The sequence below is a fragment of the Grus americana genome, chromosome 3 (assembly GCF_028858705.1).
Source record: "Grus americana isolate bGruAme1 chromosome 3, bGruAme1.mat, whole genome shotgun sequence".
Classification (NCBI taxonomy): Eukaryota; Metazoa; Chordata; class Aves; order Gruiformes; family Gruidae; genus Grus; species Grus americana.
The window spans coordinates 94,278,954-94,305,420 of NC_072854.1; the positions used below are offsets into that span (position 1 = coordinate 94,278,954).

At 40.6% G+C, this 26,467-nt stretch overlaps 1 protein-coding gene across 1 annotated transcript in view; it reads right to left on the bottom strand.

Moving 5' to 3' along the window:
* Positions 1-4,192, bottom strand: part of LRFN2 (leucine rich repeat and fibronectin type III domain containing 2) — a 202,346-nt gene extending 198,154 nt beyond the window's left edge. The window contains exon 1 of the mRNA XM_054822284.1: positions 4,092-4,192. The gene's annotated coding sequence lies outside the window, so the exon portion shown is untranslated. The remainder of the gene's footprint in view (positions 1-4,091) is intronic.
* Positions 4,193-26,467: the final 22,275 nt, after the last annotated feature.

A 26,467-nucleotide genomic window follows, 5' to 3' on the forward strand; every position in this document is an offset into this window, starting at 1 on the left:
TCTACAGTCTTGTAGGCCACTCAGGACACAACATCCTGATTTGCTTTGCCAGGAAAAATCTCCAGTGTCCACAAAAGCTACATGCCCCAGGATTTGAACATGGGATGTTTTAAGAAACCAAGTTTAGGTATGGAAAAACAGCTAACTATTCTAGAGATTCCTTAGGAATTGTGATTTCAGCAGCTGAGGTTGAAAATCCAAATGGCATTCAATATGAGACCAAACTGAGCAGTTCACTGGTAGTAGTGAAGTATTTTAATTTTTTTAAAAGTAGTGGAGACATATGTCTGTTAGATCTTTATGATGACATGAGAGCCATCAAGTCAGGGCTGATCTGCTAGAGCTGTGTGAAAGATGGGGAGACAGCAGGAGTAGAGGGGATGTTGTAAGTTGCATCAGCAGATCAGTTGTGGACCAAGAATCGACATTGCAAAGGTTGCTGTGGGCTCACAGCACTGCGTTGACTGTTCACAGTGGATCTGAAGGAGACTGCTGCTCAGATCTGAAGAGCTGTGACAAAACAGCAGATGCAGATGGATTACTGTTAGCTACATCTTAGGACTGAGGTTAATTAACAAGACCTTCATGACACCTGCCCACATGATACCTGGCTCTAATGCTGCTATTAAACCACTCAGAGGTAGAAGCAATAAGTTTCCTGAACAGAAGAGAAATCCATTATGAAATGTTGACTTCTGCCTTTAGCAACTGTGAGGTTGCAACTGTTTTCAAGCAAAGCCTAGCCTAGCACAGTGGATCCTTTGTTTTGAGAGAAACATCACTGCAGTAGAAGCAACTTTCTCTTGCCTTGATGCAAGAGTTTCTCAGTTCAATCCCAAAGTTCCATGGCACTCAAGCAAACATAAGTGGCAAGTCATTTTCTGTAGTAAAGCAGATACTAAAAGATAAGAATGAAACATGAACGAAAAAATAGTGTGTTGATAACAACAAGTATTCAAAATGGTCTGCGTGTATCTGTGCCACCTTAGAAGAGACACTTCAAGCCTACACTGCTGATGCTTATCAGTTAGCACAATGCTTTGTACTGACATGTCATGCTGAAAGTCACCTTAGGTTTATGCTCACCATCTCAAGTTTCCCCTGTAGTTTCATGTAGAGAAGTTATTTTTACTTACTCATCTGAAAGAGGATACAGCTTTTGCTTTTAAACTGCAATACAGAAGTTGGAGTGGCAGAAGGTCCAGCTGATAGATAGCTGTTGAGGGACTAATTGTATATTATCCATAGGATCCCACTACAATAGAACAGATAGAAGAGAGGAAAAAAAAAAGTTCTGCAGGTACAGAACTGCCAGGCAGACATAGCTGTGCACCTAAATGTAGAAGCTCAAGAATCATTTTTCTTTATTCTGTTTTTTGTTTCACTTAGTTCCTTCATGTGCTCTAGTCCTCTCTAAAATGGGAATTACCAAGTTACTACAAGAAAAGGCAATTTGACTGTTGTCTTGCCAGGCTGGCAAGACCATAATCTGCCAACTCTTGAGCTGATCCACAGGCACCTTGTATGATTTATTACCATGGTGCTACATGAAGAAGGATTACAGAATGCCAACTGTCATGACTCATTATGCAGCATCTAACTCAGCATATAAAGGCTTCCTGCAATGTTCCTGAAAGCCAGGGGAGATAACAGTAACTTAATAAAGCACAGCTCAGAGATGTTGTTGTTTACTTAATACACAGCTGTCAGTCACGTACATGCCACTCCAGGCATCCAGTCCCTAAGGAACTAAAACTGCCATAGCTTTTCAGAAAGCATTGACAAGAAGGTCCCACTTTCCCTGTGGGCTCAGGACTCATCATCAATTGGTAGTCAAGATATCTAGTGTCTGTGATCAGCACAAGAGTTTCCAGAAGAGCTCATTTAATCCAATGCTTAGGACTTCTAAAATAAAAAAGTGGCCAGAATGGTATCTCAAAAGGACCTGCCAAATTTCCTGCTTTAGGACTTAATTGGAGAATTTTAATGTAAAACCCCTGGAAATCTGGTCTTATCCTCTTAAAAATCAGGTATTGGCACACCCCAAGTCACTCTTGAGCAGGAGAAATTGCTAGATAAAGCACCGGGTCAGTCTGATAGCATAGCTTTAAATAAAGCAATTAAAACTAACGCTTTAAGTGATCAGTGGCAGTCGAGTCCCATGTTGGGTGCTGGGTAAGAACTTACCTGGAATACTATATGTAGGAATTTTCTTTTTACAGAAAGCACCTCTCTAGACAGCCATCCCTTGAAAATGTAGCTGTTACCCTTTTAAATTTCTCATGTCTGAAATTCTATCCATAACAGGTACTTCTCTCAACTGGAATTAAAGTTAATCAGCAAAACCTTGCATTGAAGATCATGGCTACTTCTAATCTCCAGAGGCTGAGAACTTGTTTGCTATGGTCTTGGACCCTGAGCTTCAGTTTATTTTATTCCAACAGAGTATTATGTGGTTCCTTGGGATACTCGTTTAGTACAGATATAGTGCCTAGCAACTTGCTTACTGACCGAAAGCATACTGAGGGTAGCCACTGCAACACCACAACAGAAACTGGTTTTAGGTATATAGTACATCTATGGGTAAGGAACAGATCATGCTCATTTGCGTTAGTTTGAGCCCACATTTTATGCATTTCCTTGACTGAAGTAATTCAGATTATTAATGACAGCATAGCTGGGAACAGAACTGGTTTTGGAGCTACTGGAATGTACATTTATTTCCTGTTGAAGAGACAGTTCTCTGAAGCTACTGTGGCCTTTGTCTGACAGCATGAACTAGGATCATTCAAGCAGTTATTGCTGAAAGAAGTGTAAATATACAACAGATGTACCCGCCAACGGTCACTGCACTGCTCATGTAGCAGTGTTTTCCAGGATTTGTCTGCTGACAGAAAGAAACAGGCACTTAACAGTAGTGTTTTTGTAGTTCTGATGGTAGCAAAAACAAGGTTTGTAGCCAGTTTTATTTGTTTTGATTTTTTTTCCTAGCTAGAGCTTCTGGTTTAACAGAAATAAACAACATTTCAGAGACAAAAGCCATTCTTTAAGTAGAATACCTTTTAACCATCCCATCTATCTATACCCATTTGCACCCAGACTGTTTTGGAAGATTGGGTCAGATATTCACCATCACACTTGTAGTGGTTTAACCCAGAAAGCAGCTGAAACAACCACATAGCCACGCACTCACTCCCCCACACCCCCGCAGTGGCATGAGGGAGAGAATCAGAAAAAGAAAGGTAAAACTCATGGGTTGAGGTAAAGACAATTTGATAGGACAGAAAGGAAGAGAATAATAATAAAAGAATATACAAAACAAGTGATGCACACAACATAGTTTCTTACCACCCATAGACCACCAATGCCCGGCTAGTTCCCCAACACCTGTCCAGCCCCCAGCCAGTTTCCCCCAAGTTATATACTGAGCATGACATCATATGGTAGGGAATATCCCTTTGGCCAGTTTGGGTCAGCTGTCCTGGCTGTGTCCCCTCCCAACTTCTTGTGCACCCCCAGCCTCCTTGCTTGCAGGGCTGTATGAGAAGCTGACAAGCCCTTGACTTGGTGCAAACATTGCCCAGCAACAACTAAAACATCAGTGTGTTATCAACATTATTCTCATCCTAAATCCAAAACATATCACATTACCAGCTACTAGAAAGAAAATTAACTCTGTTCCAGCCAAAACCAGGACAACAGTTCAGCTGTTACCCCTGGCTCTGTGCTCTGTTTCTTATCTTTTCTGTTATTGTTTTCCTCAAGGCAGATTCTGATCTTACTTGCCAGACCACTTCACACTGCCTCCTTCACTGCTACACAGTCTCTATGGGAAATTGTTCTGTTGACTTGTGTGTGACTGGTGGCCCTGGCCAACCCTTATTTGCCCTGGTCTTTCCAGACACTCCAACCTCCCCATACCCTCCCAGTTTAATTTTTTTTTTTCCCCCATGAATTTTAAGTGAATTCAGCCAAGCAGCAAGTGATATACATTGCTGGAGACCAAAGCTATCTAGCTACCTGTCTGACAAGTGCTGTGCAGCTGGGGCAGTGGCAGCATGCTGCAGTCCCTCCTGGCAGACCGAACTCACCTCCAGTCAGACCAGGTTCACATATGCCTCATTCAGCCTCTGTTTCCTTCCAGAGCTTGTCAACGCAGGGCCACTAGAAGTCCTGGACTAACCACGGTAAGTTCCAGTCAGCCATCATTCAAAAAGAAGGTCGCTTGCCTCTGACTCAGTAATTCTCCATGCTCCACTACCCAGCAGTAATGCACAGAAGCAAGCACCATTTAGGTAATGGAGAGAGTCAAAATTCCCCTGGTATTTCTACTCCTTTAAGGCTTAGATTTATTTTTGTAAAATGACTCCTCATCTTGATAAATTTATCTATATTTTTAATTATTATTTTTGGCAAGAAGTAATTTTTTTCTATGAAACTTTTTTGAAAGAACAATTTAGCATAAAATTATTGAATAGTTAAGATTTTTATAGGGACTATTATTGGAAACTTTTTAACAAACATTTCTGTCCACTAACCCTATCATGTTCTGAATGCTTCTACCAGGAAGCCACAAATACCCATGAAGAAAATAAAAATTATTACTTTCATAGCAACTTAAATCATTCTCCATTTTTGTTTTTACCAGTGACAAAGCAATCTTGAAAGATAACTTAAATAAATCACTTTATAATCTATAACAAGGCCACCCTATTCTACTATTCTCACCATTTTCAGCCCATTCCCTTTTCTTACTTGTGCACACATGCATTATTTTTAAGCTTGGTCTCCCTATACATCAAGTACAAAAAAAATGCAGAATGTCAATATATATCCATGTATTCTGAGAAGATACTGAAAATAGAAACTGCAGTTTCCTCCAGCCCAATTGGAAGTAACTGCATAAAGAAACAAAGATAGAGACACAAGGTTTAACTTTTGTCATGGATATTTATCACACAGTATACTCCCTGCTTATGCATCTTTAAAACACACAGTACTTCCTGGTGAAACACTGCTAGCACTGATCACTTTATTCCTCATGTCTTTCAGGCAACATGCTGTTTATCCCTTGTACTTGCTTTGCCACAACAGCACGACAAAGCCCAGTTGCGTTTGGCTCCTGACCTACAGCAGAGCCCAGATCCCTCCCTCGCACTGAGCTGCTTCCTGGCCAGTGCCCCCTTCTCACCCTCCTGGCTTTTTAAAAAAATATATTTTGAAGTTTCATGGTTTGGTTTGCTTTTTCCCCCCAAAGCCATTTCACCCCCCTCCACAACCCCATTACTTCTGTAGAATCTGCTTCCCCAAGAACTTTAGCCCCATTTTTTTTTTATTAATTCTTTCTCAGCAGAATTAGAGTTTTCTAATTCTAGCTATTTTGACAGGAGGTCACAGGTCTCAGTCTGCCTCCAGCACTCCTCAGCATCCCCTTCCTTTCCCTTAAAGAGCTACTCATCCTATGCATTCACCAGCAATGTCAAACCCTTTAGCTTCCCCCATCACCTAGCTTTCCTGAGCATAACCACATTCCCACGGGAACTAAGGGAGGTTCACACTCTGCTGCCTCTCTCCTGGGTGCTGGCAACTCTGAGAGGGCTTGCTAATTGCAGCCAGCTACACACATCTCTCCTCACCCTCCTACCTGTGACAGTGTGCTGTCACATCTCTTCTCACACGCTGCCTGATCCACTGAGAGCACCTGACAGTCACCATCTCCCCGCCTGCAGAGGGTTTAGCGCTGGCAGGTGGACACTTAGCTGCTATGCAACCCTGCAAAGCTCCCAGACCTTCCTGTTCCTTACAGGGCTTCCAATAGCTTCTCTTAATCTGCTTACCAAACACTGCCTGCAAAGTGCTTTTGGGAACTGAGAGCTGCCTGAGAGTAGTAGGAGTATTTTAAAGGGATCAAGATAAAAAACTATTGGTTTGCAAAGGGTAAGCCCTGTGCTGTTGCTCAGCTCCATCTCGCTATCTGCCTTGACTGCTCTGCAGGAAAGCTATTTAAACTTCACTTAGCAGGTAATATAGTCACACTTATTTCATAGCAAACACATACCATGCACTGTAGTATTAAACCTAACACAAGACATAATTTCCTAAAGCGAACACCATAGGGGAAATTTGGAGCTCTCCTCTGACTGAATTCATTGTTCCTACTGAAAAGGACCATATACCTTCAGCCAGTAAACTCTTTGTGCTTTCCTCTCTCACTAGTTCCTAATTCAGCACCTAAGCCTGCAGAAAAAATGTTCTTGTCAAGGTATGTATTGGCCAGCATAACCTAAACAGCTTTTTTCCTCCCTGCAATAGATGCGGCTTTGAAATGTATCCCATGGAAAAGCAACTCTTTGCTGAAGCACTACACCATTAAAGGGAGCTGCTTTGGGAATGGCCCTATGGACATCTCATGTGTGGAATAAAGGTGCTCAGCGAATAAAACTAGAAGACCAGACTGGATGGGATAAAAACACGTGCTGTGGTCTTTGGTTGCTCCTAGAAGATAATTCTGTTGTCTAGAGACAAGGGTGTTATTGTATCCCCAGGACAAGATAGACTGATGGACTTTACCCAGAAGTAGTCAACAGGGCATCAGTTTGAAAGGCACAGGAGCAGGTGGAAGACAATCCAATGAGGTGGATGATTTTGTTCTGGCTGAGAAAATAAGACTTGAGTAAGCTGCTGCAGGGAAGGTGGAAAAAGGAACATTACAGTAAGGCTTTATCTAGATCATTGGGAAACAAAACAGACCTGAACAGGTTTCTTCCCCCCCCCACACAGGAAAGGGTAGGAAGGAAGAGGGGTGCAGAGACAGGGAATTTGAAGTTCAAAACCAGGATTATATTGACAAAGTCTGTATTATCTCAAGAGAAGTGTAAAATATATCAAAATAACTTGTGTAAAGTCAACACAGCAGGAAGACTGGATGACACCCAGTTACAGTGCAGGAGGAAAGGGACACCAAATCATATCAGAAAGTGGAATACTCAGACCTAAAACAATGCTTTTTGCCACACTATTTAGAAGATGGAATCCTCCACCTCAAGATGTCATGAAGGCCTTGCACTTGGCAAGTTTCTGGAAAGGGGTAGGGTCCCACGTACAAGGAACTCCCCACAAAGCTCCATTCAGATATAGAGTTCTACATATCTATATAGGAGTTATATTCGGATGTAAAGATCCATAACTTCCATAAATATTTTTTACATAGGTATATTTGTTAACAGGAATTCTGGAAAGGATCTGAGGTTTCATCCCTCAGGAAGTCAACTAACTGCTCATTTAAGGGAAAGGATATTTTCTGCTTCAACTACTTTTTTCCTGCCAGTAAAATGCATTAAGGACTATTTTTAATATGTAGAGTTTTCATTCAATAACTGAAAGAATTGCAAAACTGAAAGGTATCTAAATTTTAGGCATGTGAAGGCAGGGGAGTGGAGAAGTCTGAATTTCTCTTTTAAAGATGTTCTACGCAAGTTCTTCACTTAGTAATAAAGTTACTTCTCAGTGAGTAAAAAGATATGGTTTTTGATCAGAGTAATTGAAAGTCCTCAAGGTCCAACTAAGCTTTCTGATATAGAAATGTGAAATTACACCATTATCGTAGAAGAATAAAAACATTTAAAGAAAAGAATGTTATAAAACAAGTCAACTTAACAGTGAAGAACAACCTCTACCTTTACCTGACCCCTCATTTATCATCATATTGGTAAGGCAAAGGTGCATGAGCTGTGAAGATACAAAATCCCCAGCAGTCCAACTGAGGAAGGCTATTCCAAATAACTGAGAATCAGTTCTGAACAAATCCTATGGAAATCCTGTAACAAAACACTGGTAATGTTTTTAAAATCTTTCTGATCCATTTTGTAACATTTAGTAGAAACAAGTTTTTGTTTATACTGCCATTAAACTGAGGAAGAAAAATCAATACAGACAGTATAAAGAGGTAGACACTTAAGTTTTGTGTTTCCTCTAAGAGATATTGCAACTAGCCACAGATATTTTTAACATAATTAATTTCAATCAACTTTGATCCCATTTAGGTTAACCCACCTAATATGCACTAAACATGTACGCCAAGCAATTTCCAAGTCCTAGGAACAAACATTTAGACAGAGGTGTTTACTCAGAACCAAGTGTCAAGCATCAAGTAGTCCATCTGTGATTAACTGGTACAAGTCCATAGGAGAAAGGTTAAAAATGTTGTTCAATATCACGAGGTAAAGTATTACGTTTATTTGGCCCACCATCTCCTACACAGGCACACTACAGCAGTGTCAGCTGGTTTTGTCTGTACCGTACCGGTTCTGTATAAAAACAATGGACTTTTGCCCTATCGCATCACCAGCTTCCCTTACCACCAAAACCACCCCACAGTGCTTGTCGGTAGTCAAAGTTTCAAGTTCCTCCCCAAGATAATATAAGTGGAATGCTTTCAAGTCTCTTTAAATCAGTTACTTTGTTCATTTGAAAGGGAACAATCTTGTAATGGAATAATCAGGGGCTGTATTTTGCATAACAATGGCCTCTCTCAATATGCAAAACACGCACAAAAGATTAGTTGCTGGAAGCACCAGTACCTGCTGTACTACTGTGTACACACAAACTACTTTTGCCCTTCAGCTGCCAATGCAGCCCTCATCCTGACACACTTAGTCAAACACTAAAACAGTAAATTACATAGTATTCATAATACCTGGCAGAGACTGATGTGTCAGTGGCAACCGACAAAATGCATGAGACACCAGTAATGTGTAATTTGTCATTAATGGACCCAGCTTGATAGCATTCATGGCCAGTTTAAGAAACTTAACTCAGAGCAAATTAATTCATACAAATGTGAAAAGTAAGTCAATTTCTCCCATGCTAAATGAAGACTAAAAAAGATTTAAATATTAATTCCTATGAGAATATATGTTTAGCATAAAGTGCTCAGCTCTGGAGAACAAAAACCTGTTTATCCGTTGAAAAGCATCACACCAGGAGAGGCAGTTTCTCCGAAACTGCATTTATTTGACATGCCCCTACAAGGAACTGGAGAAAATATTTCCAGAACAGAGAGAAGCTCATTGCTTTTACCCTAACAATTTTACTAAAAAAAAAATGCACTTACCAACTCTTGTTATGGTAGTTGGTGTCTTAGGTCCCCCCCATCCTTAAGAATAATAGCATAATAATACATACCATGCCGGATTATAAACAGAAATACCTCAGATCTGAGGATGTGTTTAGTTATTACTACAATGAGGTTCCTGAAACGAACACCTGTTTCTGCATTTCACACTTTGGGACACATTCATAACTCCAACAAGCTTCTAGGTCACCACCACTGTTAGACCTACTCCCACAGAGAAAGAGTATTTTTTCCATGAGGTATTTCAGATTAAGACCATATGGTACCAGCAAGCTCCCCAGCACTGCTACATTTCTTCCTTTAGAAGTATTAATATGTTTTTGCTGACATACATTTCCCTCCAAACACCACTACTCTTTTGGGATGATTCAGAGATTGAGAACAGTTATTCCTAATGTATTTTGTCACTTTTATACATCAATAAATTACAAAAGGGTTGTCTGATTAGTGAAAAAGCCACCAAGTTACATAAACCCATTCCTGGGTCCTCTTCCTGGTAGCAAACCATATCTTATAGGTTGTGTGCAATAGACAGTAGTAATATTGAAAATAAAAACACATTTGCAGAGCCCAGGATGTGTGCATCCATTAATTTTATGCAGGAGAATGGCAAAGGAGACATGCAGTAGACCTCAGGAAATTTGCCCAGAAGTGAAAAAATACCCCCACATCTGAATATACTGTGAAGACCCATGCATCTATTCTAGAGGCACCAGTCACCTGTCTGCTTTAGGTCAAAGACATGAGGCAGCAAAGTGACAGTAGGTCATCTGCAAATAGCAGTTCCTAATTACTGTTACATGGTTGCAGGTTGATGCTGAGTAATGAAGACAAACCTGATTTACACTTCCATGACTAGCAGATGCAGATGTTGGCCACATGGATGCCTAAATCTGGAACCCACTGGTACAATGCTTCTTGAAGAAACATCAGGAAAGAGCAGAAGGGACGAGGAGATGAGAAACAGTCTTCAGTTTAAACAGTAAAAAATGCAAAGTTTCAAACATGAAAGTTGAGATTTTTTTTTTCTTTTTAATAGCTGACATTTTTAATGCTAAGCACAATAATGCTGAGTATACAGTGAATGCACAAATTTTTATTGCATGAGATCTTATAAGGTACTGATTTATAAGTATCCCAATATCTATGAAAAAGTTTGTTCATTCCTTTGCCTCATGAATTCTCAACTCAACTCTTGATTCATCTGCAAATTCCTACCTGCAATTCACAGTTTACTTTTCACTTCAATCTCTTGTTAATCACTCAGGCAACAGAGCTACCAAATATCCAACAAGTGAGATATCTACAGAAGTCTTTGGATGAATATCTTGGACTCTTTTTGCCTGTTAGATAAGCATCTACATGTAGGTTATCTGTCAATATATTGACATAGGGCCAGTGGCAGATTGGGAACTTTGACTAAGTAAAAACAGGAGGTCACCTGCAGCAAATATTATTTAAAGCTAATAGTTCAGTGAATTTTGCTCCACAGGGCAGTGGCAGATGTACTAAATGACTAATCCTGTCTCCTCATTTAATCCTGCTAAGCCATTTTCCTCAATTTCTTATGGCCATCAGTTCCAAAGATGACAGTGAACATGCTTTCCCATATTGAAAACTGAACAGTTTATCTATGTCTGTGACCTACTTGGAAAAGTTTATATAACATGTATGAAATGCTATTCTTTAAGGATTACATTGTAATTCTGTGTCTAGTTATGTAAAATGGGAATCACTCAAAACTTCTCTTGACTGCCAGTTACCCCCAGGATTACATTTCAGGGTCTTACTGTGAAGGATGTAAGGGACCAGGAAGCAGGATTTCTAGGTTCTATTCCCAATTATTGACATTTTATTCCATAACCTTGTGCAATTTCCTTAACCTTTGCAACCTAAAAATTAGTACAACAGGAGGAAAAAAGAAAAGATAAATTTAGTGATGCTTGGAAACCACTTTGAGGTCCTCCAGTGTAAAAGGTTCTACTGCAAATTTGTACACAAAAAAATGCAGTGCAGCTAGTCCAAAACATTCCAAATCACACAATGATTCAGTAGACAAGAAGAGAAAGATCTCTTAGCCTGAAGAAATAAGGTATGGCCAGGTATGAAGTAGAGGTAATTGAGGAAACAATGGGCATGTTTAGACCATGCCCTTCACCACAGCTTCCTCTTCTGGAGTCCAGCTTCAGCCTAGAGCTAGCAGAGCCAGCTCACATCTTACTAACAAGGATATAGACTTGCCAGGAGCTAACGCTTCTCCAAGTTATCTTTAGCCATGCCTTAAAAAGTCTCTTCAGCTGAATCAACACTACAAGTTTCATAATTACACAGCTGAACTCAGTTTCCACTGAGAACAAAACCACAGAAGTATTTTTACCTTAACAAAAATACTGGGTATTCAACCCCTTGGAAACAAGAACAACAAAAATGAACCCAGTTAAACTGTTTACTTGGGAGGAGCAGCTGGAACCGGATTCAATCTTCTGAGCCCAAATCATTTTGATGTTGATTACATAAACTTGTAGAAAGTGCTCAAAAAAGTGGGGTGCAGGACAGGAGTTCAGGGAACATTCTGATGCAAAAGAATGGCTAGAGAAGGTGTTTCTGTGGAATGAAAAATGGATCTGTGCCACGCAATAAGTTGGAGAGGAGAGTTTGGCACTAACAACAGGAAGCATTAAGGAGGGTGATAAATTCTGTTATTTTACTTTGTCCTTGATTAAGTCTGAGGTTTAATGCATAAAAAATGAAGCAGCAATTTCTTTCCCTTTTAACCTCTTTTATTCCTTAATCCATCCATATTCTATCTGCCTAAATACTCTGTGAACAATTAATTAGTATATTACACCACCTGAAGAAATAATTTCAGTTTTCAGAGAGATTTAGGAAAAATATTGCCACCGGAAGACTTGTAAGCTGTTTTGGTAGCAGCAGCCATTGAGAATGCAGTAGAAAATGTGGCATGAGAGTCCTTTCCCCCTCCAAGCTTGCGTAACCTAAAAGGAGAAAAGAAAACCCCAACGCTGTTTTACTACAACACCCCTTAGCCGGTGAAGCAGTGTGTGCCTGTGTGCAAGTACTACATATGTAGTGGCTTTACCACATTTTGCCTTCTACTGGCTTCTGTCTTCCTTACATTATTCTAATATCCAAGCTTTTAATCTTTAGGAATAATACTTGCATATTTTTCTCAGAACAAGAAAAATAGCATTACCTCTATAAATATTCCTGTGCTTAAGATCACATATTTTCTGGCAACACTGAAAATTCCAGTTTCAACTATTAACAACCCTTGCTGGTTTACCATGTCCTTCCATGCATACTACAGTTTTCTGACTGAAATTGTAAGGGGAAGACTACAGCATAAATTAGTCTTATCTATAAGGCCAATGCTTTGCTCTTACTTATATGAAAAGTGACAGCAATAACAATATGGACATCCTGAAAGTAACCGCAACTCCTCAGCAGGGGATATGTTTTTCAAAGAGGACAAGAAAAAGGTGAAGGGGAGGCAAAAGCAAATTACTGTCAATACTTCAGAGCCAGAGGTGAAAAGTAGGCCTTCAGGTATTGCTGGGTCCCAGCAGGGTCAGCTCACCACCTCCCCTCATCCCCTCCCTGAGTTTTAGGGCTTTAATTAAAAATTTAGCAAAGAATAAAAATATTTTTCAGTAATGTTTGAGCTTCCATCTGTGATATCTTGTATTTCACACCATTTCCTTTACAATATCCTATTCCTGGAGGTTTAGCAGTTCCAGTTGGGAGGTTCTTCATGCTCCTTCTAGATAATTTTATTCAATGGCAAAAACAAAGCATCTCCAGATCTGAACATTAGCTTCACTTAACCACCTCGCTTGCACGTGCATAGTGACAAAGGCTTAGAAAGAAGGTATTTCCTCACAGGAGGCTGGGCACAGGTACTCAGGAGGTCTCTAATCCTCCGGCACCACTTCGAAACTGGGGGGACTGGCACAACACAGGAACTGTAGGCAGTGTAAAGGGTAAGAACACACAAAAAACCAAATGGATGGTTCTTCTAGTGCAGCAAGTTGTCTTCCCTGCAAGAGCCAAGGAGACAGAGGTGGCTTTAGGTCACCTTTTCAATTCCTCAGTCTTTGACTGAGCACAGGAATGGGCAGTTTTCCAAAGCAGATTAAAGGAGCTGTACATAACTCTGCTAAATTTTTGCTTGGGTTCAGCAGTCATGGAAGTAACTGCTGACTACACTCCAAACATGAGCCAAAACCTCTGATCTGGGTCCAAGTTTCCCTGAAGCTTAAAGGTGCTTAGATCCAGCTTTCTGGGTCACATCCAATTCTAAACTCCTTTGTTTATCTTCTATAGCCTATTAAATCTCCGTTAGATGAGGAATTTAGAACAGCAAGTAACAGCACAGCTTTCCCTGGAGTACTGTGTGTGATGACCATGCCATCCAAATAAGACATCTCTTAACTAGAAGAGACTCAGAATAGTGATAAAAATGAGCAATTGCTTAGAAAAAAGCTATCATCCAATAAAAAAAAAAATAGAAGAGACCTGGACTGGGAAATAAACTAGTGAAAAGAGGAAAGAATTTATAGAACAGTGCACAGCCTGAAGAAAAAGGGCTGGGAGCGTCCAGCCTCCCTATCTCACAGGGTGAGAACAAAGGAAGCCGAGAGGTGGAAAAAGAAAGGAACATCACTCATGCAGTGTGAAATCAGGCTGGGGAACTCATTGCCAACATGCCAAGATTCAGGCTGGATTCAAAGGGGGAAGTTATGTATAGCAAAAATATCCAGAATTGTAACAGCTGCTTTTTAAAGGAGGTAAGTGGAAGGAAGAAGGGAAAGAAAATTACAAAGGACAAATTCTGTTGCTTTCAGGCTTAAGTTGGTTTTCTGAAAGTTCCCAAGAGTTTAGGAAGTGCAAGATTATCTCACATTTCCATGGTTTCTGGAAACTTTCCCAAAATTCCCAGTGATGCCCAGTGTCAGAGTGGATACACTGGAACACCTGGACACCACACTCCACTTACTGAAATGCTGCAACTGAACAGAAAGACCAGGGAAGAAAAAAAATATCTTTCAACATGAGTTTAGAAGCTTGCGGAGTGTTGCAGTATAAGCAATATTTTATTAAACTACAGGGTCTGTCCTCACTTGCTTGCACCTTAACGTTATTTTCCTTTACACTGATAGTTCCCCATATGGAACAGTTTATACAGCCATGGAAACTGGCAGCCTAGTGTGCCTGGAAAGCCCTGCACACAGCTGCCCGGGACTGACCAGTAGTTAGAAACTGCGAGTGAAATGGAAGCAGAGCCCTTCCAGCCAGCGCTCCCCAGCCAAAGGCACAGACCCTGCCAAACCCCCCTGAAAGGGAAAGCCCTCTGCAACCAGAGGTGCCCTGAGGAGCACGCAGGGCCAGACCCCGGCCAACAGCTACGGCCTGCTGTGAACTGCTTTGAGACACATGCAACTTGCCATAAATATGGACTTCAATTTCAAAACAAATCTCAAAGCCAACAAGTTCCTGAGTTTTACAAGTACCACCTGCATTGGGTCTGGGACTGCATTTGCTGAACAATTACTAAGACACCAGCCCCTACTATATCTGCCCTGAAGTATAAATGGCAGGATTTTACTAATGGCAGGATTTTTTTTACTTTTCCAGTCAGCTGCCCTGCTTCCTCTGCCCCATAGGTAACACTCTGCACATCCCCCTCGTCCTTCCTGGTTGTTTATACAAAGGAAAGGCAGTGCAGGGAGAGAGATCAAGAAGCAGTCTACATGCAAAGGGGGAAAAAAACATAGCTGTGAGGTCTTGTGTGCAGGAGACAGAGTAGCTCAGCAAGATTAAACTGTGGAGCTTCAGACAAAACACACAGTAGGAGACTGTCAGGCTCAAATCCTTGATAAGGTCTGCTGAATTCTCCAGTGCTCCCCATCACTCCACTCACTCCAATATTTTCTCCAGAATTTAGGATTTAGTTAGTGGTGACAGATGCTGATGAAAGATCATGTCCTTACAGAAGTAGCTCCCTGAGACTAAGCATAATGCAGATAAATATCAGGAAAAGACCAGCCCTTCAGCATATCTCTGCTGGTGTCCTTTACATATGATGTGTGTCATCTCTTGCCGCATAGCTCCTCACAGCACGTGGCTGCTTCTCAGTCCCAACACAAAAATACTCCCAGCCTCAGACCCAAAGCTCTGCAGAACTACTCCAGAGGCAGGGGGCACTTCTAGCTCCAGCTCTGAGACCCCACATTGTCCAGCACGATGCAAACCAGCCCTCACTGTCACAAACGTAAGCATGGTTAAACGGAAAGTGATGGCTATACTATGATGTTCCTATTACCTGTCATGCAGTGGGGTTAAGGACAGGGCCTCTAAACTTGGTATTTACCTGACCTATGCAGACACAAATTTACAACTGCACGATAGCCTTTGGCCCCAGACAGCCACCTCTGAGTTGCTCAGGCAGAATTTACATTTGCCTTGCTGACCTCTAGTCTCTTCAACTCATCTCTATGTTCTACCAGTCCACTGTTGGCTATAGGATTGTTCTACCTTTACTGCAATGTTATTGAGATCCCAAACTGAACGAGACAGGCATTTAAGACCTAACTTAGCAGGTTGAGACTAATTCGTAATTTCATTGTTTGGGTGTTTGAATGGTGGGGGGGGTTTTGTCTGGTTTTCTGGTGGGTTTGTTTTTTTTTTTTTTTTTTTTTTACACATTTGCATTTAAGTTTTTCTAAAATAATTAGCAATTTTTTTTATTTTTCATTTAAAAATACTTGTATGAAAAATCAGCTAATTCTTTAAAAAGCCCTCAGTAACCATGCTTCTCATCTCAAAATGCTTCTCTCCATTTTCTTTTCTAGTTAATGTTTTTGATCTCTTCCAGATAAGAGATGGTAACACATGGCAGATACTAGCAAAAGATTTGCATAGCAGCAAAACCACAAATTTCTCCCACACAATGACCCTGAAACTTTTCCTAAAAATAACTTGAACAAATGAGATCAGCTGCATTTCTGGAGCAGCTTCCCCAGATTCACTGTGACTCCCCTTAGGCTGATTCTGCCTGAATTGCCTCTGGACACTTGTCCCCTAGGCATTTCATCAAAACTGTGCCTATGTCAAAACTTCCCAAGGAATGAATGTATGATGAGGCTTACAGATGCCCAAGACACTCATTTGACTCATTTCAGTTATATACTACTCAACACAATACCTTTTTGGTCACACTAGTGCAGTTTAGTTCTTTTCTCCTTTGAAAATTCTCTGGATTATTTCAATTCCTTTGCCTAAACAACTCAATATTGAGGCACCATGTAGAAAAGATTATTAATAAGCTTTTGGTCAAGAAGCCATTTTTCACCAACAGCACTGATTTAAAACAATCCACTACCAACTCAGCAGCAAAGCACTATAAAGACAGATACCAGAGATGAAGTGCCCTGTAGATAGCTCTTGGATTCCCGATCACAGTTCGTTTGCTGCTGAGCATTCAGAGATCATAGTTACGAGACTTCCCAGAAATAAAGGTTAGAATAACCACTGTGCTGCTATACTCCAGGATACATGGGGGCCATTAGTCCAGACAATCCTAAGAGTATTTGTTAGAAATGATGATTGAGGAACTGCCAGAATATAGCATTCTTTTTCAACTACATCCGCCAAATGTATTGGTGTCTAAACGTCAGTGACATCAAGTGAACCCAGATAGAACAGAGCAGCCTGTCACTCCCTCTTCTGTATTTTGTTTCCAGTAGCAAGGGGACTGCCAAACCCTTCCAGCAGTATGTACTGCAACTCACTGGCAAACTGGACAGGTTGAAATAAGGGCAATGTGACACCAAGAAGTGGTGTGTGCAGAATATCTGTTTCACCTAACATCTCTGGCAGAAAGGGGCGATGGTCCATATTTATTCAGCCAGAGATGAAGGCAAAAAGAGTCACAAGACTAAGACCTTTAATGAAGATATTTTCTCTCCCCCTTTTTTTTTTTTAAAGGCAATTCTCCTGCAGAAGGCAGAAAGGTCCTCAGTCTTCCCGCATCCTTTGTAAAGTGCAAGAGATTTGTTTCTCTCCCTTTTCTTTTCTGCAGTGCCAGCTTTTGCTCCAGCCAAACATTTCCCCTTCCAGCCCACAGTCTGCTCCAGCACTGTGCCTTCCAGATAAATGAGCTCTTCCTTCACATTAATCATCCCTAATGAGGCAGATATTCTTTCCATAAATTCACTCCCTCCTCAGCTCTTTTTGGATTCCAATATGGAGGTCTTTCATTGCAACCCTGTAGTTAGAGGGAGGCAGTTAGGTCAGATCATGAATTTTATTTGATACTTTGTTTAATGTGACTCAGACAGCAAAAAGGACAAGAAAGATGTGGTAGTGGCCAGGGGGGAGTAAAGGATTACACCTTGTGCTTTCAGGATTATAGCACCAAGCCACATCTATCCTTACTTTAGTATAGGTGCAATGAACTGAGTGTTGTTACCTATCATCTTCTACGGGGAAAAAATGGCTTCTTCCCATCCCCTTCGCTGTTCATAGCTGAAAGAGCAACACCTTTCACACAAGGTTTACCTTTTACAAATGTAAAAGTCCATCTTCAGTTATTATTTAGTACTGTATACTTAACCTCATGAGAGTAAAGGAGGGTGGCAGCTTCCAAGAGTGGTACTCTACAATACCAGTTGGTACACACCAATATGCCTGCACCTGCTCAGGCAGGGCAGTAGGGAAATGCAAATCATGTACATATATACGTGTATGTGAATGGCCACTTTTATGGACGTACATCATGCCGTCATCTGTCTCAACCAAATTCATGAGGTGAGTTTTGTCCTTGACCATCCTGTGCTGCCAACTGTCCCTGATCTCAAACAATCCTACCCAGCCAACATCCCACCCAGATGTGTTTAGCTTTCAATAATTCTATATTAACAATTGTTTTAAGTTGTCAGGTAGCTATTTCCTAATGGTGTTTGCTAACACTTTTTGTTTTTTCTTCTAAAGACCTCTGGGATACAGATATTATTTCCAGACAACTACAGAAGAAAATTATTGACCTGAACAAAAATCTTAAGGCATATTGCGAATGTGGTTAAGGAAATCTAGCCAATATGAAACTGTATACAGAAAAAAAAAAAAAGGAACGAAAAAACTTCAACAGTTTATATCCAGCGTAAGACTACAGAGACATAGCTAGGAAACCCTTCATCATCTAAAGTTATTGAAAAGGTAGGAACTGAGGGGTTTGTTCAAACTGTATTGTTGTGTGCCTTTTCCAATATTTAAAGTGTTTTGTCCACGTAGGAAAGACAGAATTGATTCCATCATAGGGAAGCATTGCATGCTTATTCTGGTCTCCTACAAAGGAGAGACCAAATTTGTAAAATTTTTTCTCCATGATTTCAATGGAACTAGAACATTCTCACTATAATGAAGGTGAAGGAAAAAGACTACGCTGTTAAGACCCAAAAGCCTGATGCTCCTATAATCTTTAAGTATCCAGGCCATTCAATACTGTTTTGAGTAACTTGCAACTTTTCTTTGTCTTCATTTAGTGATTTATTTTCTTTCCTCTTTCCTTCTTGACTAGCTGAAGAAAAAGATCAAGGAAAGAACTGTTATGGGGTTTTATTTTGTTTAGTAGCCTCTTTGGGATGCTGGACATTTCAAGATCCTTTATAGAAAAGAATAAACCATTTCAAATGGATGGTGGATTTTTGAATTTTTGAGTGTTTTTAAGAAAAAACAGTAATATATACTTAATACCATCTTCATGTTATTGAAGAAGATATCTTCATACAGGTAATGTGATGCTTTCAAACTCTTGAGTCTGGCTCTGTAGGGCTTTAGGGAACAAGAGCTTTATTAAAGGTAGGTTGTCTAGTGTTTACTACACCAGAATCAGGAATCTTAGATCCACCTGAGGACTACTCCACTGGCTTCAACGGTAAATCTGTCCCAGGTCCTCAGAAAGTAGCTTTCTAGTTTTATCTTATAGCTATTTTTTTGGCGGGGAGGGGACTGAAGTTACATATACAAATTGTTTATTTTTCCCCAGTCTCAAACCAATACACACATCCGCCTCAATAATTTAACCATTTTATTTTTACTTTCTCTAAGTAGCATCTCTAAAGCAAGGTAAAAAAAGTCCAGGAGAGACTCCTAATGTTTTTGGAAGATTTCAGAACATGAGAAAGTAGCCCTTGGAGACCACAACATTAAAGGGAGAAAAAATTGAATGCTTTGACCAACTTTGCAGAGATCCTGATGTATCAGCATGTACAGATTGCCTGAAATCTTCATGGTACTCCAGATGGAAATTTTATTTCCCTTTTCCACAGAGAGGCATTCTCATTCCCTGGATTCTGCTAACCTCACTGACTTCAGTGGCAAAGTCATCTAAGATTTGCAAGAAACAATCATGTTAAAGGAACTCAATCCAAGAAAATTCAGTTCACAAGTGGGAGACAGCCAGCTGCATGTAACCAACTTTTAAAATACTTTTCACACAGACCTGTGGCACCAATACTTCATCTTTCACAACCTACCTTTAACAGAAAATAGTTTACTGTATGCTCAGCCTGTGTAAGTTGGCAGTATTATCTGCTACTTAGGCAGCCTTCAATGGAAGTGAGTGTTTAGGGTTTAGTTTGAATTTTCTGTGTGAAAATGGCTAGAGAACCTACATAACTTCCAAGTTATGCTACGTATTGGAAATGTGAAGTCAGATATATAAAAAGCTCTGTAGTAATTCCTTACTCCATGAGCTATAACCTCACTTGTAATAAAACAGGTCTTCTGATCAAGTTTAGGCTTGTAATACACTTAAAACTACAGCAAAAGTAACAGCAGATAAGCTACAAGATGAGGGAGATCTTCCTCCTGTGCTCCGGGTCTGTCTACAGCAGAGGCCACACTTTATCCTTGCATGGTGGAAATAACTCCTAAGCAGCACAGACCTAGGTCTTGCTTTCCTTCCTTACACAGTTTTTACCATAGTACGTAATTCTGATTTCAGCTGATTTAGGTGGGTGTATGTGATAAGATAACCGAGCCTCCATTGTCTCTAAACATAATGTCACTGCTACATTAATTTAACTAGCAGTGCTTCCTGGCAAATGGCTCACGCTTCTGCAGGGACATTTAGGAATGACTTTGCTCTAAAAAAATATTGGGTTAATTAGACATCTGCTCTTCCCCTTGTTTATGCTGCTTTGTTGATCTGCTTTCTCATTCTTTCTCAAAGTGTTGGCACATACAAATAATTTAACTTTCCTGTGTTCTGCAATAACTTCCTTCTAGTTTCAGCCCCAGTTTGCTCATAGCCCAGTGCTCCTCTGCTCCTCCTTAATCTTTCTGCTTCATTTCTCTCCTTCCTTTTCATCAGTAATGGCTCATCATCCATATATTTCTCTTGTCTCTGCTCACCCAGGTAAAAAGCATGTCGGCAGCGCAGAGCACTGTGTAAATGTTACAGTGCTATATAAATGTTTTGAGATAACTCTTTTGAGGGAAAAGAGGGAAATTTTCCTCCAGCTGAATGTAATAAAATGATTTTGCAAACACTATGAGATGAATTTGTTTGAAATTATATCTTAATATTATATCCTAAATTTATTCCCAGCACTCTCATTCTTACAAAGGAGTACAATAACAGCAGATCACCATGATTTCACTTTTTTTGACAGAAGAATCATTCATTTCTGTTCTGTGTCCATTCCAGCAGACCTGAGTACAACCACAGGTTCACTTAAGCTTTGTCATGGTAAGACGTAAGCATCAGAAAACAGTGCTGCAAGGTAATAGTGTTTCAAAAACAAAGGTGAGGGGCTGCCCTACCCTCATGCTGAGCTTACAAACAAGCCTCTGAGATTTAAAAGAAATCCTGGAATAACAAATTTAATAATAATCTGGAATAATAATCTACTAAAATAAACTTAATATGATAGGTAGGTTTCAAATACTTAGGAAGTCTCTGTAAGGGTCACTAATGAAAGAAGAGAAAGCTTTGCACTGAGGCATCCATATTCCTCCCTATTAATTAATCCACCTCGCACACCTTCCTGAGCACATGCGGTTCTGTGGATCAGCCAGCTTCACTGGGAACCACAGGGCTAGAATTAGGGAGCAAAAGTCCAATCACCTGTTCAGCATACCCAGTACCTGACCAGCACCCAAAGCCCGAGGCAACAGCGTTCGGTACAGTGAAGATGGTAGCTATGACAGGAAGAACCGAGGGCTCCAGAACCCTGCTTAGAAACAAAGCATGGGACGGAGGCAGGTCACATGCTTGAATTAAAAGACACTATCACACATAATGCTAATGTGGGGAAAATTTGACAATTGTGTGATAAGATGGGGTTTAAATTTCTGGGGAGGAAAGCATAGAAGTTTTCTACCTGACAATTTACACAGCAGCCTACGTGCACTGAGGGGAAAACACTAGTTATTCTATATCACCTTTGGAGCTCTGTGATAAAACAGATCAGTAATACTGCCTTGAATAGATCCAGTTAACATTCATATCAGCTGAACATGATGACAGATGTGTTAAAAAAAGTTCAAATCTCTGTAGAGTGATAACACTTGGGAACAAAGAAATACAAGCCTGGAAACAGTCAACCATTTTGGGTTCATTTCACTTTTTCCAGACTGGGGAGAAGTGAGATTTAGGAGTGTTGTATTCACTGCTAGTACAGAAAATGCCAAACTGTTTGAATAAGAAGAGTGCCAAAGGCTTCCTGGCATGTTCTCAGAGTTCAGTGGCTGGGATGTTATTCCTTGTGGGAATATGTGACAACAGACATTAGTCACTGCCACAGATATTAACACAGCAAGCAAACCCAGAACTGTATGCACTGATTCTTCCTTTGCCTTCAGTGCAAACCCCTGTCAATAAGCAAGCCTAAACAAAGGCTAGAAGCACAGCACTTCCCTTGAGATGGAATTGTGCTTTGTACTGAGGTTCTTTTTGGGAAGAATGCACTTAGAGGTGAAAGCAGCATCAGTTTTGCACAGTGCGTTTTGGTCTATCAAAGGAGTTTAGCAGAACATAAGTGTGCATTATCCTTTCATTTCTTAAAGACATGGACCACCTCATAGCTATTATAACACTCAAATCAGTGTCTCCAGGATTTTCTGCTTTTCAAGTATCACTCAGCTCTTCCACTTCTGGCTTTGTTAATGGCAAACTCAGCAGGACTCCAGAGGTGAGAATACAGGGCTGTAGAGCAAAATTAATCTGTTAGGAGGATCCCTCATGAGGTACAGCCCACTGACAATTTAAGATTTGTACAAGGCAAGAATTCAGACAAGCAAATCCAGAAATTCTGGAAGTCTTAAATTACTTTTTTGGGGAATGACACATTAGTGGTCTTACAGGGTTAGAAAAACAAAAGTGGATCACCGGAGGGAACACTGTGCACAATCACTCAGGTCTGCGTCTTATCTTTTTCCACTTAAACTAATAAAAATTAAAGGACATCTCCAAAGTTTAGAGTATTGATATCCATTATTAGAGAACCAGGGAAACTGAGGAAAGATTGTGATCGAAGTATATGCTTGTGGCTGAAATACTGAAGCAACTGCCTAAGTAGAAGGAATAGTGGATTTTCCTAATCAGAAAGGCAATATCGTTTAGCATAGACTGGAATAGTGAACTATCACAGCGTTACCTGTTTATATAAACTCCTGGAACATACACAATATCTCCATACACCACCAGATAAATGTTTGGCTTGGGTTTTCATATATAGTGGTATAGTCTAGTAAGCTGCTAATAAATATTCTGGTGTATTAAGATATAACAATGATTTAGTCTGTCTTTTGATCCCAAAATCTGCACCCAAACTCAATCCACTGAATTCTCAACTTCACTTAAAAGCTGTTCTCATGAACCAGATTTCAGGTAGAGATTCCTATGAGGTTGCAAGGACATTCTATACTAGTACAGCTCTTAATAGGCATCAAAATAACACATGGATTGTGCTGCAAAGCACCTTCACGTGTAAAAACAGAAGTGTTCAGCAAGGAACCAAATAACACCTATGACATGATGCTGTTTTGGGTGAAACTGGGACTAACTGTAGAGCTGGGTGCAAATGTTTGCTGTTCATAAAGTCTGAAATTCTGTTTCAGAAAGCCAGATTCTTGTGTTTGAATTGTGAAATCAAAAATCTCCTCCCAAGCACATTGCTGAAGAGAATTCTTGCTGCAACTGTACTGAGCATACTGGACATGCACTCTCAATATCATTGTCTGTCCTGCCATGAGTCATATAAACTTTGGGTCCCCCCCTAATGAAGATGCACATGGACACTAGTGGTTCCAGCCACTGGAACCTAGCTGAGATATCCAAATTGGCCAGAAAGGACAACTTTCTTGTTCTATTGTTGTGCTTTTTATATTACACTGAGAATATGAGTGTTTGCAAGAGAGGTGCCTTATGCAGGAAACTTTGCAAGCAGACCAACCTAATTTGTTGCGATATCCATTTATACCACCCTGACCAGGTACAACTGACAGAAAAACCCAGAATGTTTGTTTCCATGATGAAGGGAACATGGGATACTGTTAACCTTGTAGCCCATAAAGTGAAGAGAGGAGTGATACTGAGGCTCAGAGGACACAAGGGAAAGGAACTGAGAATTCTCTATAAAAAGTTTTCACTATGCACAAATTCTAGTGTTAGAGACAGCACACACAGACTTGGAGAAGTCTAGTCATTAGATACAGGAGAAGTGTTTCACTGGCCTGAGATATTTTATGGAGGGTCTAGCCTCCCACCTATACTACTACTGCAAAGGGAAAGAAAGAGGAAGGATTTTTATACTGCTTCATGAAAAATGTCACTTTCACTTAAAGAAATTAGTGAGTTCCAGAAAGACTAGGAATAAGGTTAGATTTCCTTCACTTAATAATCAGACACCTTGTAATTCATGATAAAGGGTCAAAAAACTTTTCATGTCACTCTCAATATTCTGTGATCTTCTAATTCACTGTTTTTCTCAAAGGCAGCAAAGTTGTTTGCTGTGCCTGGGGACATGCTCACTAGGGTCAAAAAGGAGAAGGATATACAGACCAGATCATCCTTTTGCAGGAATTCCAGAACACATTATTTGTTGTGCATACATACAACAGTAAGCAAGTCTGCTGATCCACTGTCAGCCTGGCTGGAATGCTCACAGGGTTGCTGGACAAAGAGGTACATTAGAGGCTTCCTCCAGTTCCCAGTAGGCTGCCTTGTCTGGAGCTTGATTTAGTGAGATGTGCATTGCTACTTACAGTTAAACTGGCAGTGTTGTAGCAATTGGCTACAAGAACTGGAACATCCAAGAAGATTATTTTGCATTAATTATGATTCTGGCCACCTTCAACTCCTTGCCCTAGATGCTGCCTCCAGGATGGATATTTTGTACTTGGCAGTCATCTGCCTTTCCAACTATGGCCAAGCCCAATTTATCAAGTGCAAACTGAGAAGTGGAAGATTTATGAGCATTGTATAACCCCTTAATCAGTGCAATAGTGTTTTCTCAAAAGAGGGATTACATGATAGATGAAATATATGGAAAGAGGAGGGATTAGACCTTGGCATTTCACCATGGCTAATGGTGCACAGTGAATTTGATAGAAAACAGATCTTGCCCGAAACAAACACCAAGCATAGGCCGGTGATGAGAGACGCCAGGTCCAAGCCACTCAGAATATGGAGTGGGCAGAATTGAGGCTGGATATCACAGCAGAAGCAAAAGCCAAGGAGGACCCAGTCCATGGCCAGTCCTCGCAAAGCAACAAGTGCTTCAAACCTCAAGGTGCAATATACAGAATGCAAAACAATGTAATAAACTCACTGTGAGAGCAGGCAAAAAACATTTTCAAAAAACTTTCACATCCAGTGGTTGCCATGGACTGGCAGCACTGGGTAAGTTTAGATTGTTTACTGAGCTTTTTACTTTGAGTATGAGTGAGGAAGAGACATGTCTGGGTTCTTGGAGACAATAATATTGTATTTCTTAATGGTGGTATTTTGAAGAGATTTAACCCCTATCCCTTCATATGCTAGTACAAGTGAAGTAACATGGTGAAGCTTTCCCTCTGGACTCCTTGTCGTGTGGAAGGATTGTCTTGTCTAGGACAATGAATTTTAAGGCAAGTCCCACTGAGCTCCTTGATAGTCTTATGTCTCAGATAATTTACTTTCTGGGACATCTTGCTCAATTTTTTGCTACTGAAGTCAGAAGACTAAATAAAAGAGCCAGGCTCTTTTCAGTGGTGCCAAGGGACAGGACAAGAGGCAACAGGCACAGACTGAAACACAGGAGGCTCCATCTGAACATCAGGAAACACTTTTTCACTATGAGAGTGACTGAGCACTAGTACAGGTTGCCCAGAAAAGTTGTGGAATCTCCATCCATCTGGACATGGCCCTGGGCAGCCTGCTGTAGGTGGCCCTGCTTGAGCAGGGTTAGACCAGATTATCTCCAGAAGTCCCTTTGAACCTCAATCATTCTGTGAAATACCAACAAGTAGCAAAATGCTGGGTGAGAAAGTGCTGGTTTCACAACCATATTTCAAAGTAGAGTCATACTTTAGCTCCTTAGCCTTCAGCTTTCGCTTTGCCTCGCTATCAACTCCTACTTGGGACGCTGCATACAGTTGCAGTCAGAGCAAGTAACTCCAGACCCAATTCGCTTCCCTCCTACAAGTTACACTTACCTGCAATGCCAGATACTGGCATTCATCCTGATTAGCATTAGCCCACAGAGGATATCCTCACCCATTAACTCTGGCTTGCTGCAAGAATAACCCCTGTTCACAACTGCTCTTAAAACATTTGTCTTTATACACGCACAGATCATCCTGTCTCCTCTTGACTGGAATGAGAAGTTACCTCATTTCAAATATACAGCATACTTCTTCCACCTTTCTTCCTTTACTGTTGCTACTCTGCTTCAACACAGCGGGGGAGAAAAACTGGTGGCCAGAAACACTGTAGCAGAACTGGGCAAGTGGAGAAAATGAGCAGATTATTCCCTGGCAGCTGGAATAAGATGTGACTAAAATTGCTAACAATTATATCCTGCAAGGTGCTTGGGCAAGGAGGAGGGAGAAAAGACTGAAGAACTCTAATGTTGTAACCCAACGCTTCGAAAGACACTTTATTTTGAAATCACTTTTTCATATAACAAATGGCCACAACTGCAAACTATCCACTGAAGATTTGCTGCACACCTTTAGCAGCCTGGTGGGGAAGGTATAAAGAAGCTGCACTTGGATGTAGGAAAGGGAGTGACAGTAATTGAGTAATTGATTACTCAGATAACCTCC